This window comes from Cebus imitator, unplaced genomic scaffold (genome assembly GCF_001604975.1).
Source record: "Cebus imitator isolate Cc_AM_T3 unplaced genomic scaffold, Cebus_imitator-1.0 Scaffold0, whole genome shotgun sequence".
Lineage (NCBI taxonomy): Eukaryota > Metazoa > Chordata > Mammalia > Primates > Cebidae > Cebus > Cebus imitator.
Genome location: NW_016107315.1, coordinates 9,897,141 through 9,910,036, shown reverse-complemented (window position 1 = coordinate 9,910,036; position 12,896 = coordinate 9,897,141). Strand labels below are relative to the sequence as shown.

At 47.2% G+C, this 12,896-nt stretch overlaps 1 long non-coding RNA gene across 1 annotated transcript in view; it reads left to right on the top strand.

Moving 5' to 3' along the window:
* Positions 1-5,858, top strand: part of LOC119468816 — a 118,961-nt gene extending 113,103 nt beyond the window's left edge. Inside the window, exons 4-5 of the long non-coding RNA XR_005197593.1 lie at positions 1,233-4,496; positions 4,699-5,858. This is a non-coding gene — a long non-coding RNA (uncharacterized LOC119468816). The remainder of the gene's footprint in view (positions 1-1,232; positions 4,497-4,698) is intronic.
* The last annotated feature ends 7,038 nt before the right edge of the window (positions 5,859-12,896 follow it).

Sequence of the window (12,896 nt, the reverse complement as noted above, 5' to 3'; positions counted from 1 at the left end):
TACTTAGGCTCATCAGGAACATCAGTTTTAACAAAGCCCTAGATTTAGAGCAGCAGTTCCCAAATCTGGTTTATCAGAATCCTTGGGGTAGGGGGATGAATTCCTGGACTTCACTCCTAAGCTGACTAAACCAGGATCTTGGAGTTGGGGTCCAGCCCTGAATCACCCATTCTTCATTGTGTAGGCTTCCTGAACTGGCCAGAGTCAGTGGCTGATGGCAGACTCTGAATGGAATTCATGCTGATCCGTGATAACCCTAGGAGGTGGTTGATGAGGAAACACATCCGCGTTTCTCTTGCAGTCATCTTTTTCAAGAACAGGCGAAAAATGTTTTGTTGATTTGAGACCTCTGATGTTATAAAGCTTAGAAAAATGTCATGTCCTTGGTATTGCCTACACCAAGCAATCATTATGTGATGTTTAAAAAAAAAAAAAAAAAGAGTTAGCTGGCCTGATCCTCCCAAGCTAGTAGTGAAGGAAGACTAATTGGAAAATAATAAAAGATAAAAGGCCTGGTTAGAATTGGCACAGGATTATTGGAATACTACATATTTTGCATTCTCTTAAAGTGCCCTTGGAGTGGCTGAGGTCCTTAAGGAGGCAATAGCAGGCAAAAAGGCCCTGAGGTGAGAGGGAGCCAGGTGTGTTCCAGCAGGCCACCCCATCCGGGGGCAGGTGAGGGGTGGGGTTCAGCCCACATGCTACTCAGGAGGTCACACACCCTGTCAAGTGGCAGTGACATCTTCTTGAGCTCAAAAGAGTCTCTATCCACAAGAAAGGCCTGCTTTTTTTTACATTGCAGAAGACACCATATGGTCTTGCTCTATGTTTCAAGATCTGAGAGAACACAGCCAGAGCCCAGGAGGGGGGAGTGACGGTGGATGGGCAGGGAGGGCTGGACCCACAGGGCCTTGTGGCCTTTTGCAGGGAATTATTTTATTCCATGTGTGATAGGGAGCAAATGAAGGTTTGAAGCAGAAGAGAGACATCTTCCGATTCATATTTTAAGAGAGTCAATTGGGCTGCTGTGGGAAGGTTGTGTTAACCGCTTATCACCTGAACCAGACAAGAGGTGGTGGGGCACTGCACTGGGAGTCTGGGTGGCCATGGAGATGAAGAAATGCACTTAATATGGCAAAATATTGAAACTTTCTGGTCATTCTGATGATTCTTAGGGGACACAAAGAACAGATTTTTACCATCATGGTCCCCTCACACCCCCTGATTTGCAGGACCTCCTCATGAAATGGAAGCACATCCAGGCTGGAGGCCCCTGTGTTCCAGGTGCTGTGTCGGTGCTGACTTGCCCAGTGACTCCATGATGGCTTCTGTCCTCGAGGTCACCATTGACTGAGACAGACTGAGAGGTAAATGGTAATGGAAGGACACAAAAGGTACAAGAGTCAGAGGCCAGGCCAAGAGTGCAAGCTGAGCAAGGGGCAAGGAAGGCCTCCCTGATGGCTGGCTCCAGAACTGGGACTGCAGAAAGAGGAGTTTTCTGGATAGAAAGGGATGTGGACCTTCCAGTCAGGTTCAAATCCACAGAAGCATGTACACGTGGTATGCTAGGGGGGCACCACTGCACCACCGGGCAGGCGCAGGCTAGAAAAGAGGCTGCAGGATCTGGGACTCACTCTATCCTGGGGCAATACGGAGTTTAGGAGAGGGTGAGTCATATTAGCATGGAGTTAGCCTGGAGTCAGGAAGATGAGTTAGGAGGTCTGACAGTCGATTGAAGTAAAATTATTCATTACAGAACAGCACTGTGTATGTCCCTAAAATACTAGGTGCCATATTTATTCTCTTGAGGGATTCATCTGAGCAGTTAGAAAAGAATAGCTGGGCCATTGAGTCTTGGTTGAAATGATCCATTCATCCAACCAGTATTCATCAAGTATCTCCCACATGGCCAACGCGGGGGACCCAGGGATTAGGCTGGAGTCAAGTGGAGAAGACTTCACTCTCATGCCCTGAGAAGTGCTTTGAAGGAAGAGGATCAGATACCTGTAAAGCATGTGACAGAGGAGTCAGGTCTGGTCTGGGGTTAGGGGTCCAGGAAGTGACTGGAGTTGAAGCCTGAAGGAGTTGGTATTCAAAATGCAGAACAGGGAAAGAGGCATTCCAGGCAGAGGAAGCAGCTTGCATGAGGGCCCTGGGGTGGGAGGGAGCATGGTTCATATGAGAAGTTAAAAAAGCACAGAGAGAAAGGAGGAGAAGAGGGAGGCTTAGGGGAGGAAGGGGTGTGAGGTTTTGCCATGCCTGGGCCTACCCTTTAAGGTGCCAAGTCCTTGAAGCATTTAAAGATAAAACATGATGGCCATTTGTTGATGATTTATTGATCTCTCTGTATCCTCCTGGGCACTGGTGGATGCTCAACAAAACCAAAAGTAGAGTTGGCTACAGATGGCGTCTGTTCATGGCCTCAGCTTCTCACCTATTCCTGAGTCACCTTTTGCCCCTCTGACACAGGGATGGGATAATGCCAGGATATGGGTTTGTGTTGTTTAACTTACTGGAGTTTGTACAGGTTTTACCTGGTGCCAGCATGACCTTCCCATGTACTCTCTTGGTCAGCAATTCACAGTCTCCTTGCTTTATTTTACAAGGAGCTAATCCTGCTTTCTGGAACTTGCTCATTCTCAAAGTGAGTGGTGGTTGGTCCCCAAGACAGTCTACAGAAATTCCAGAATTTCAGGTCTCTACCTAATGCTTGGAAAACCAACCATTAGTCAACACCAATGCTCATCAAATATGCACATTTATGTAGTATTTTCTGCATGCCCAGTTTTCTGATCTTATTATTATACTCTTTTGCAGATAATAAAATCGAGGCCCAGAAAGGTTCAGTGGTTTGCCCTAGAAACACAGGTAGGAAGAATTAGAGTCAGAGTGCATACCCAGACCCACCTGTTTCCAAAGTCCCAGCACTTAACCATGGTGCCACACAACTGCCCACTCATCTACACTGCATGTCCAGAGAACAGTCTCCCAGCCTGCAGGGCCGGAGGTGTGGACTTAGCATTTGCTCCGGGCTCACCTTCACAGATGAGCAATCTGAACAGGAGAGGCACCTGGACTTGTCCACGTCCACCAGGGAAAGGCAGCTACGCTGGAGCTGTGTCCCCTCTCCACCCTGGCTCCTCCTGCTGCTCATTGACTGCGTGAGTGCCTTCATCCTACAGAACTTCCCATTCCTGACCCAGTGAGGAGAGATAGATGATGACCCTCATGGAGTGTGATAAAGATTCAAGTATTTCAGGAGTGTGAAATACCTAGAATGTCTGGCACTTCTGCCTCAGTACACAGTAGCTGACATCTGGTCGCATGTCCTTCCTGGGAACCTGGCAGGAAGAACCTGGCCTGGGAACCTAGCTTCCCAGCCTGGGATTCTGTGGGCCACAGAGGCCCGGTGTAGAGATTATAGCCTAACATCCCAGCAGAGATTCTTTGATTGCAGATAGGAAAATCCAGACATTTCTGAACTCCAAGGCCACGGTGATTCACATGACCTGGTGATTATGATTGATGAATTACTCAAAGTTTCTGCTTCCCCCAACTCTCCGACTCTGGCAAGAACTTTGGCAGAACTTCTATGCCACATCCAGTACTAGGAACTTGCCAAGTTTGTGTCCTTAAAATAAAGTGGGTTCCAAGATAGACGGCAGAAAGTGGGAAATGTGATTTTTCTTGATTGGGTAACTAAGAACCACACAGCAGGCAGGAGCCATTTTGGGCCAAAGAGCTGTTCATTTAAAGTGTTTATTGACACCTGAAAATAGGGATTAAACTTCAAATGCTATTTTCACGTCAAGTTTATGCTACATAATTTCATAATGGTGATGAAATCCAGGCAGATACCGAAAGGAGAGTTCCCAAGTGATCTTACTGCTGGGTTTCCCTATTACAGACACTCAGGATCCTGGACCAGCTGAAGCCAGGGGAGGAAGCAACCCGGCAGATCACCTGCTGATGGAAAGGAAGGCACCATGGTAGTTAAGTGTTTCCATGTTGGCTACCTGGTTTCTTTTCAGCCAGTCTCAGCTTTGACTGGTTTGTATGACTGCCTCAAATCTTCGGAGGTCACCCTTACGTTTTATTTGGAATGTGTTCCCGGCTCTAGAGGACTGAGTCAGGGAGATTGCTCTGCATTCTTACGGGGTTCCATTTTGACCCTGCTCATCCTCAGTAGACATGGGAGCTATTCCAAGCATGGACTTGCAGGTTTGGGGACTGTGGACAGCATACAAATCAAGAGGTGAGGGACAGCCGAGGCAAAGTTCCTAACCAGAATTTGCAGTAAGAACCATCTCTGGTTTCTATATTTGACAACACAATAATGGGATTCCCTGCATTTCTCCCAGAAAAGCATCAGTGGGGAAAAAACTTTGTTCTGGGAGGTGAAGTCATCATCAAATACTATGAAGGCCCATCAGTGGACATACTCAAGCTGTGGAGGGCTCTGAGCATTTGTTGAAGACAGATCTACCAACACACAGGTAAGTTTGTGTTCAGGATCCAGGACTCCTTGGAGCCATGGATACCCCTATGGGATGGGGGTGACCCCATGGGATGGGGAAGTTCACAAAAGTCATGACAAAAGTCTCTCAGGTGGGGCTAGGGAGGGCAGTGAAATGTTGGCATCTGCTTGCTTTCCAGTTCTCACTTCTGGCTGTTCTCTGTCCTCTCCACCTCATCCAGCAGCACAGAGGCATCTCTGTGCCCATCGGCCCACCCAGAGACCTCCCCAGCATGGTATGGTGGGGCAGCTGGTGTTGTGAATCAGGCCGTTGCCAATCAGAGAACGGCTACTTCACAACACCAGGGCCGCACCACACTACAGGCAGCATTCCGGCTCCAGAACCAGCAAGGGCACCCACTGGTGAGGCAGCCACACCCCCGCCACAGAGGACCATCGGCTCCAGAACCCAGGCATGTGGCTTTCCGGGTCTGGGCTGGCTGCTGCATCGCCCCTGCAGACACTGGCTTCCTGAGGCTGCTATTTAGCCCCCAACACAAACGCTCCACTTTTAAAGAAAAGGCCACTCCTGGTAACATTAGCTTCCTACAGAGAAAATGGAGCTACCAGACTTCCCACTGTGAAAATGAAGTTATGGGCCATCAGGAGGGTTCAGCGCCACTCAATTGAACATTTCCTCCTAGGTGCTGAAACACACAGTGGTTGCAGAGCTGGGACCTTTGTTTTGATACTCGGTGATGGTAGCTTTGAATAGGCAAAATAGAGGGAAGGGAGGACCTCGTAATAGGATAGGACGGTGGCCTTAGGAGCACTCCTGGAGAGAGGAAGGCTCTTTGTAGCCACATATACAGGTGATGCATCTATTTCCTAGATGGTCCCAGGGTCCCTGGAGAGCAAACACCTTTCTCAGCCAGGGAGAATTCCACAGCTGTCCATAAGTGCATGTCCCAGTGACCTGAGGGCTGGACAAGAACCAAGCATGGGACTGCTCCTAGGGCACTGATCTGCCAGACACTCCATCAGGGGTAATACTTTCCATTACTTGTGCTGACAGATGGGCTTCCTTTCCCCAGGTCCTTAAAGCATGGACCCAGCAGAGCTGGAAAACTAATGAGGTCGCTGAGTTGGGGTAGCATTTTGTGCCTAACTTAAATCTTATGTGTGACATCACCATTTTTCAGAGCCCAGGCCAGAGTTTTCAAGACGGAGTGGCTAGGTTGGCTAGTGTCGTTTTCAAAACACTAATAAAAAGGAGAATGTTCCTCTCTCTTGCTTTCTATAGGACAGGGATCCAGAGCCACTCTGATTAACTTGGGCCCAGTCTGGGTAACCTCAGTGTTTGTATAAGGTTCTTCCTGCTCTGAAAACCAAAAACAAGCATCACACAAACCTTGCTTAGCAGTCAGGTTACATAGAGCCTGAGTTAACCAGAGCCACCTGCATCTGTATCACCTTAGAATTCTGAAAGGCAAGTCTGCTTCTGTAAAGTTCTATCCCTCACCCCATCCCCATATCATTAAGGGTATCTCTGAAATTTGTACTAAATTATGATTGGGGACAAATATCTTCAAAACAAAATATGTTTTTAGAAAGGGCTCCTTGCTGTATCCTGAGAATTCATCCAGTTACCAACTCCCCTACCACGAACGGACTCTAAGCTAGAGCCACTCACGGTATGGTCCATGGGCGGCAACTTCATCATGCTGGAAAAGCAGGATCCTAGGGACCACCATGCACCTGCTGCATCAGAATCTCCGGAGGCCAACCCAGGCAACATAGCAAGACCTCATCTCTACAAAAAGTTTTTAAAAATTAGCCGGATGTGGCAGTACTCTCCTGTTGTCCCATCAGCTCCTCAGGTAACTGACGTGGGAGGACCTTTTGAGCCCAGGAGTTTGAGGCTGCAGTGAGCACAGATTGTACCACTACACTCCAGCCTGGGTGACAGAGCAAGACCCTGTCTCAAAAAAAAAATTTCCAGTGGGGATAGCAAGCTGGTAGGAACTGTGTGTCACAGGCACTCCAGGAGATGCTTCAGAACCGCTTCTACCCCTTTTGGGTCTCCCTACAATCTCTCCAGCTTCCATTTCAACCTTCTCTCTTCTACACATTATAACCAGAATGTTCTTTTCAAAATGTACTTCTAAATCATGTGAATGCCTCCCACTCCTGGCCTTAGAACTGCTTAAAGAATTGTCATCATACTAACTTCAGTGGGACCCATGAATGACATGTACTCCCCTCCCCACTCCTGACGTACCCCTCTTCTCTCTTTCCATAAGATCCCTCTGGCCTCTGCCTCAGGGCCTTCATTCAGCTCAGTCCTATCTAGAAGGGTCCCAGCTGCCTCCAAACTCCATCACTGATACCTGACTGTCCTCCAGGTTTCAGACAGAGCTAACTCCCACTACCCAGAAGGCCAGATCAGGTAACAGCTCTTCCATGCACTCAGCAAACTGAATTCCATCCCTTCAGAGAATCATCTCATTTTGTCATTACTCATTGACTAGTGGGAATCTTTGCTGAATCTGTGTCTTTCTCACTGGCCATAAGCTCCTTAAGGGCAGGGACATCCAGCTTCATTCACTGCTGTGCCCTCCAGCCTAGTTCAGTGTCTGACACTGAGTAGACACTGAATAAATCTGTTCAATGAATGGATGAGCACAGCCCAAGCCCAGTGTCCTTCAAGGTCAGACACTCTGGCTCTTTGTTGAAGCCCTAGGTCTTTGATCCTTTCAGTGGCATCATCGTTAATAGCAGCAGGCACTTACAGAGTAGAAACTGCCAGGCACTGCCCTGAGCCCTCCATGTGCATTTAGCGATGTACTTGGTGCCTCCATTTCCTCTGCATAGGCAGGCAGGTCATGTAACCACCCTATCAGGTAAGTACCAAGACCATACCATCCATATATTGTTGGTGATTTGTGTCACTGCTGTTTAAACCCAGGCACTCTGGCCCCAGAGTCCATGTACTGAGCCACTGCTCCCTGCTGCTGAAGAGCCAGTGTGAAGGGGACAAAGCTGATGATGGAAGTCCAGGGCTGCTCCCAGGGATAGAGCAAAGCCTTCTCCATTCTCAGAGGCTTCCACTTCTGTTTCTTAAACCAGGTAGACCAGGCAGTATTCTCCACCTTGTGCATTTGTAGATTCTAACCTTGTTTAAAGCCCTTCATAATGGAACCTGATTTTAAAAACCTAACAAAATATAAAATGGGGTCAAGTCCAGAGAGAGAATGAGAGAACCATTTAAGATTCAGAGGATGCTCTACTTAATTAATTTTGGTATTGAGCAGGCGAATTCATTCGAAGTTTGCACAGTGACCTTCAGAGGTGAGGCTGCAAAGGCAAACTGTGTCCCCTCCACCTGCCTCACCCCAACCCTGCCCAGAACTGTTTACTCAAGCCTAGCCTGGGAGGCACAACCTTAGAGTGCCTCTTCTGCATGCTTAGGTCCAGCCAGAGACTCACCCAGGGCAACAGACCTCTATCCACATTGTGGCTTCTTCTCCAAAGTGCAGTCACCTCACTGAAAACAGCCTCTCCCCTCCTTAGCATTCCAGACCTTCCACTCAGGCTGACTTCTTAATGCCGCCTGGCCAGAAAGAAACAGAGTGTCCATTCCCCCTTTTCTAAAACCTTGATTTTGTGATAATTTGAAGCTCTGAGTTTAGAATCTCTGTATTATAATTTCCTTGGGATCCTACCTTTGCAGCTAGCCACCTTCCAACTTAAAAGACTCTCTCAGGAGGCTCGTTGTAGATAACGAAAAACCCCAGTGATGTAGGGAGCTTGCCAGACACATACTTTTATACCCGCCACCTTGTCTTAAGCTGGCTACCATCTGCTGACCCCAGTCAGCTCTTCTGGGAAAAGCTGGGTTTGGAAATGTTGTTCCCCGAGTATATTTAATATCACATAGAGCAATGGTTCTCAAAGTGTGCTCTCGGAGCAGCAGCGGCGCCAGCATCTCCTGGGAACTCCTTAGACATGCACATCCTCCAGCCCTACCTACCCTTACTGAGTCAGCAGCTCTGGGGTGAGGCCAGTGCACTCAACTTTGAGAACTACCAAAATAGCATAAAAGATGGGGGAGAAAACCCCTCAAGTATCAAAGGTTAGAAGGCCACACTAGTGGAGCGTCTGTGCCTGCCATTTGCAGAAATGTGGAAAGTTTAGAGTGTTTACTGTATGTTGAATAATGATTCTCTCAAAACTTTTGTGAATTGTAAAAGTAAATCCCTAGAGATGCTGAGCAGTGATAACCTGGCTCTTCCCATTTTCACCTGCATATACATGGCCAGAGTATCTGCTTATCCTTCACAACAGGGAGTTGGAAGGTAAAAGTTATCTTCTATCAATATAAAGTCTTAGATTTTTTTCATTTATTAAATTCTTAACACAGTATATGGCACAGTTACATTTTAAAGGCCTTTCATTTCTTTAATCTGAGCCCAAACCAACCCCATTTTAAGGAGAGGAATGAGAGGCAGAGAGATTGAGGAGCCAGCCTGTACTCCAGGGACGAGAGGCGTTACTTGCTGGAGCAGAGATTTGAGTTCAGCAGTGCTCCCAGACCCACGCTTGCCCTTACTTTTGATTTTCTACCTCCCTAATGAACAAGTAGGGACCATAAACGTCAGCTGTGCCCAGCTTAGAGCACCTGTGTCTGAGCAATAAAAAGCCATTTGATTGGCAGCCAACTTGGAGAAACCCTGACCCTAAAAGGTAATGCCATAAAGACCACACTGGGCAATCATATCATTTCAACTTGACAAAATTTGTTGTACTTTTATCTCGAGGTGGACTTCTTTTTTTGCTAGTGGTAGGGGTAGATCTCCTTGTTCTTCTGGTAATTCTTGCTATCCATTTATCTTAGACCTCATAGGTGGTCTTTTACGTATCCCTCCTCGTGAAAGCCATAGCCAAAGACCGTTTCAACCCCAAGCATCTCTCTCTTGGTAGGTACTGGCTTCAGGCAAGTGGCTTCTCTCTTTAAGAAAATATGGTAATTTGAGTGTTTGTCATTGCTAAGAGGCAAGCATTCCTACAAACTCCATCTCACCAACTGCAGTGAGACTGTCAGGAAAACTGCACATCACTGCTGAAATTTCAGGAAAAGTTTACAGGTCTCAAGGACAGAGCTGAAGTCAGAAAATTTCACCTTCATGTTAATTTTTGATAGATTTTGTTAAAGGGAGGGGCAAAAAAATTGTTTCACCATTCCCTTTGTTTTCTTTAAAAAAAAAAACTCAGAAGAAACCTCACACACCAACCATGAGAGAGTTCAAAATCACTATTTTAAAAGGCATAGCAGGAAATAATTTTGATAGAAAAGTAGAGCAAAATAAATAAGCAGTAAAACCACATCCCCAACCTTCTCCAGCTGCCTGACATCCTAGTTTAGTTCTGGAGAGTTGGACCACTGCTCTCTAGTTCCAGGGGTTGGCACAGCAGCCAAAAATGAGACCAGAGGCTGAGCCCCAACAGAAGATGAAACTTGGGAGCAGCCTCAGCTCCAGGAAGCCTTACTTCCTGGCACAGCAGGTTTGGGTGCCGTAGAGCCCAGGGCTAGGTGCCTGCCAGCAGTCCATCAGTCATGGTCTCAGATGAGTGGCACCAAGGTGGAGCCCACTGAGGCAAAGGAAGGATCTGTGAGGGACACCTGCAGCCTGCTACAGAAATGTCTGCCCCCCACACCTTGTCCTGCTGCAGCTCCATCTCACAGTTGGAGAAGTGGAAGCAAAGCAAAGTAGCCTGCCCTAGAGCACACAGCCTTGCCCTCTGTTTCCAGAGCCAGAGGTCTTTGTGCTCTGGAACAAAGACAGTGACCCCCACTGACCCACTGGCATGTACTGTGTGCCAGGGACTTGGCCTGTATCATCTCGTTTCGGCACAGAGGTGCCCTGGGACTGGAAGCAGTGTCATCATTCCCATTTTTCAGGTGAGGTACAGGCTCAGAAAGGTCACAAAACTTGCTCACGGTCTCACAGCTGGTGAGTAGGTCATCAGACTCCAAAGATGTGTGCAGCTAACTGTGCCCAAAAGGACTTCCTCCTCCCTCCTTCCTGGGCAGCTCTCCAGAACACCCGCCAACAGGCAACATAAGTGTGATTGCCTTCAAAGTTTTCTACCTGCCTTCAAGCTTGAAACACTGGAGCCTGATGGAAGAGAGCACTGGAAGTGGAAGAAAGAGAAAGAGCTATGCCTTCCTGCAGTGAACCTCCAAGGTCATTTCCTCAGGCCTGACTCCGACTGGAAGAAGCAGTGTGTGTATGTGTGTGGGCATACGTATGTACGTGTGTGCCTGTGTAATTGACTTTGTGACTATGAAACTGAGTTAATACTCTTCTGTCTGCCTGTTTCTTCTTGTACATTGCCTAGAGGGATACCCATTACTGATTAAAGGCACAGAACAATAGAAAATGACACTGTTCAAGGACTAAAACTTTTAAAAGACTGCTGACATACAGCACAGAATGTGAAAGCCCCTGGTAATCTTATCCCTAGGGATAAGCACTCGTCATTTTTTATAATTTGAATTTTTTATGATTATAAAAGTTGCACATATTTAAAGATACTTCAAAACAAAAATAAATTTTTCATTGCTCAGGTTACCTTGGTACATGCAAAGTCTAAGGCCACATCCATCAATGCAACTTCCTGCATGGATTACCAGATCTCCCCACCATTGACCTCTTGAATTTTTTACTCTGAGAGCAAACAGAATGGGCAAGGACTGACCTGATATCCTTTTGAAACACAAGCTGGATCCTAAAGCTTTGACCTCCACTGCTCACTGCCACATGGAATCCATCTCTGTGCCCCACTCCACCCCAGCCCCAGTTGGCCTTCCTGCTGCTGCTCACACGGGCTACACCTAAGCCCTTTGCACATGCTGTTTCCTGCAGAGGCCTCTCTTCCTCTGAACAAATGTGGGACCCATCTCTGCCAAGGCTGGGAAGCAAACAGCCCCTGCTTTACCTTGCCAGCCTGTGTCTACCATTCCTGTGGTGGCCTCTCCCAGCTGCTTTCATGTGGCATTTGAGCTCTGGGAAGCTGGAATTTTGTTGAGTCCATTTCCCTCATTTTGCATCTATGGATGATGATAAAGCCCACAGGCGAGTGTTTTGACAAAAGGAAAAACGCCTTCCATTTGGCATTGTGATGCAGAGGCTGTCTCAGACAAGCCTGGGAATTTGGGATATATCTTGCTGAGCCTAGAGACAGAAAAGAGCTTCTAGGCTGCCTTCCCTGAGTCCCGGGCCAGGCCTCTCCAGGACACACTTGCATGGCACCCTGTTCTTCAAAACACTGCACACTAATGACTGTGCAAAGCATTAACTGACTTTTCAATATTCTTGTTTTCTACAAAGTGAAAAGCTTCAGAAGGACAAGGTATGAGTCTGTTTTGCTCTTTTGCCTCTCCCAGCACGTGGCACAATGCCCAGCACGTAGTGTTTTGAGAGACAGCTGACTGGCTGTCTCATACAGGGCCCTGCTCTTTTGGGCACCAGGGCTGCTTAACACATTCCTATGCTACAAAAGATGGGCAGTGCTCCTCTCCTCCAGGAGCCACCAAATAAATTCAGATACTAATGCCAGAAAGAGGGCAGTGCCAGCTTGGGGAGAGAGTGCCTTGATAAGGCACCGTTTCTCTCCATGGAGACAGTGTGGAATGATAGGGATGATCTAGGACCTAGAGGAGCGACCTTAAGTCTTGCAGCCAAAAGCCTTCATACCTGAGCCAGCCAGAACTGTTATGTCAGAATTCTCACCCATGACAAGAAGTCTGGAGGTATGGAGTCCAGAGTTGATGCATTAATTTAAGGGTGTCATCAAAAGCTTACACTTGACCCTTCTGCTGCACCACCCTTATTACCTTGAGGTCACAAGAGGGCTACTGCTGTTCAAGTCATCACTTCCACATTCCAGAAGGAAGAAAGGAAAGTTAGAAGGGACAAAAGTATCCCCTCCTTTTGTTAGGAGGCATTAGCTTTCCCAGAAATTTCCATGTCCACCCAGCAGACTCCCATTTATATCTCGGTAGGTGGAACTCCTATCACCTGGCCATGCCAGCAGTCAGGGAAGCTGGAAAGGTGAGCATTCAGCTATAGAGAGTGGAAACACACGCAGCAGGGGAAGACAGGTCAGTAACCGCTGTAGAGTTCCCTGGCCAGCAGCATCTGCCAAAACTAAATTATTCAAAATAACATTGTTTTTGTGAATTTTCTTATTACAAAAGCAATGCATATAGATACTTTAGAAAATAAAGATTTTAAATCTTCAACAAGCCCATTACTCAGAAGTGACCATTGTTCTTCCTGGTTTATTAGCCATCTAGATCTTTGTATTTTTTTTTAACATGGATGGAACCACAATATGGGTTGCTCTGAAATTAGCCTTTGCACGTGGCATTGTG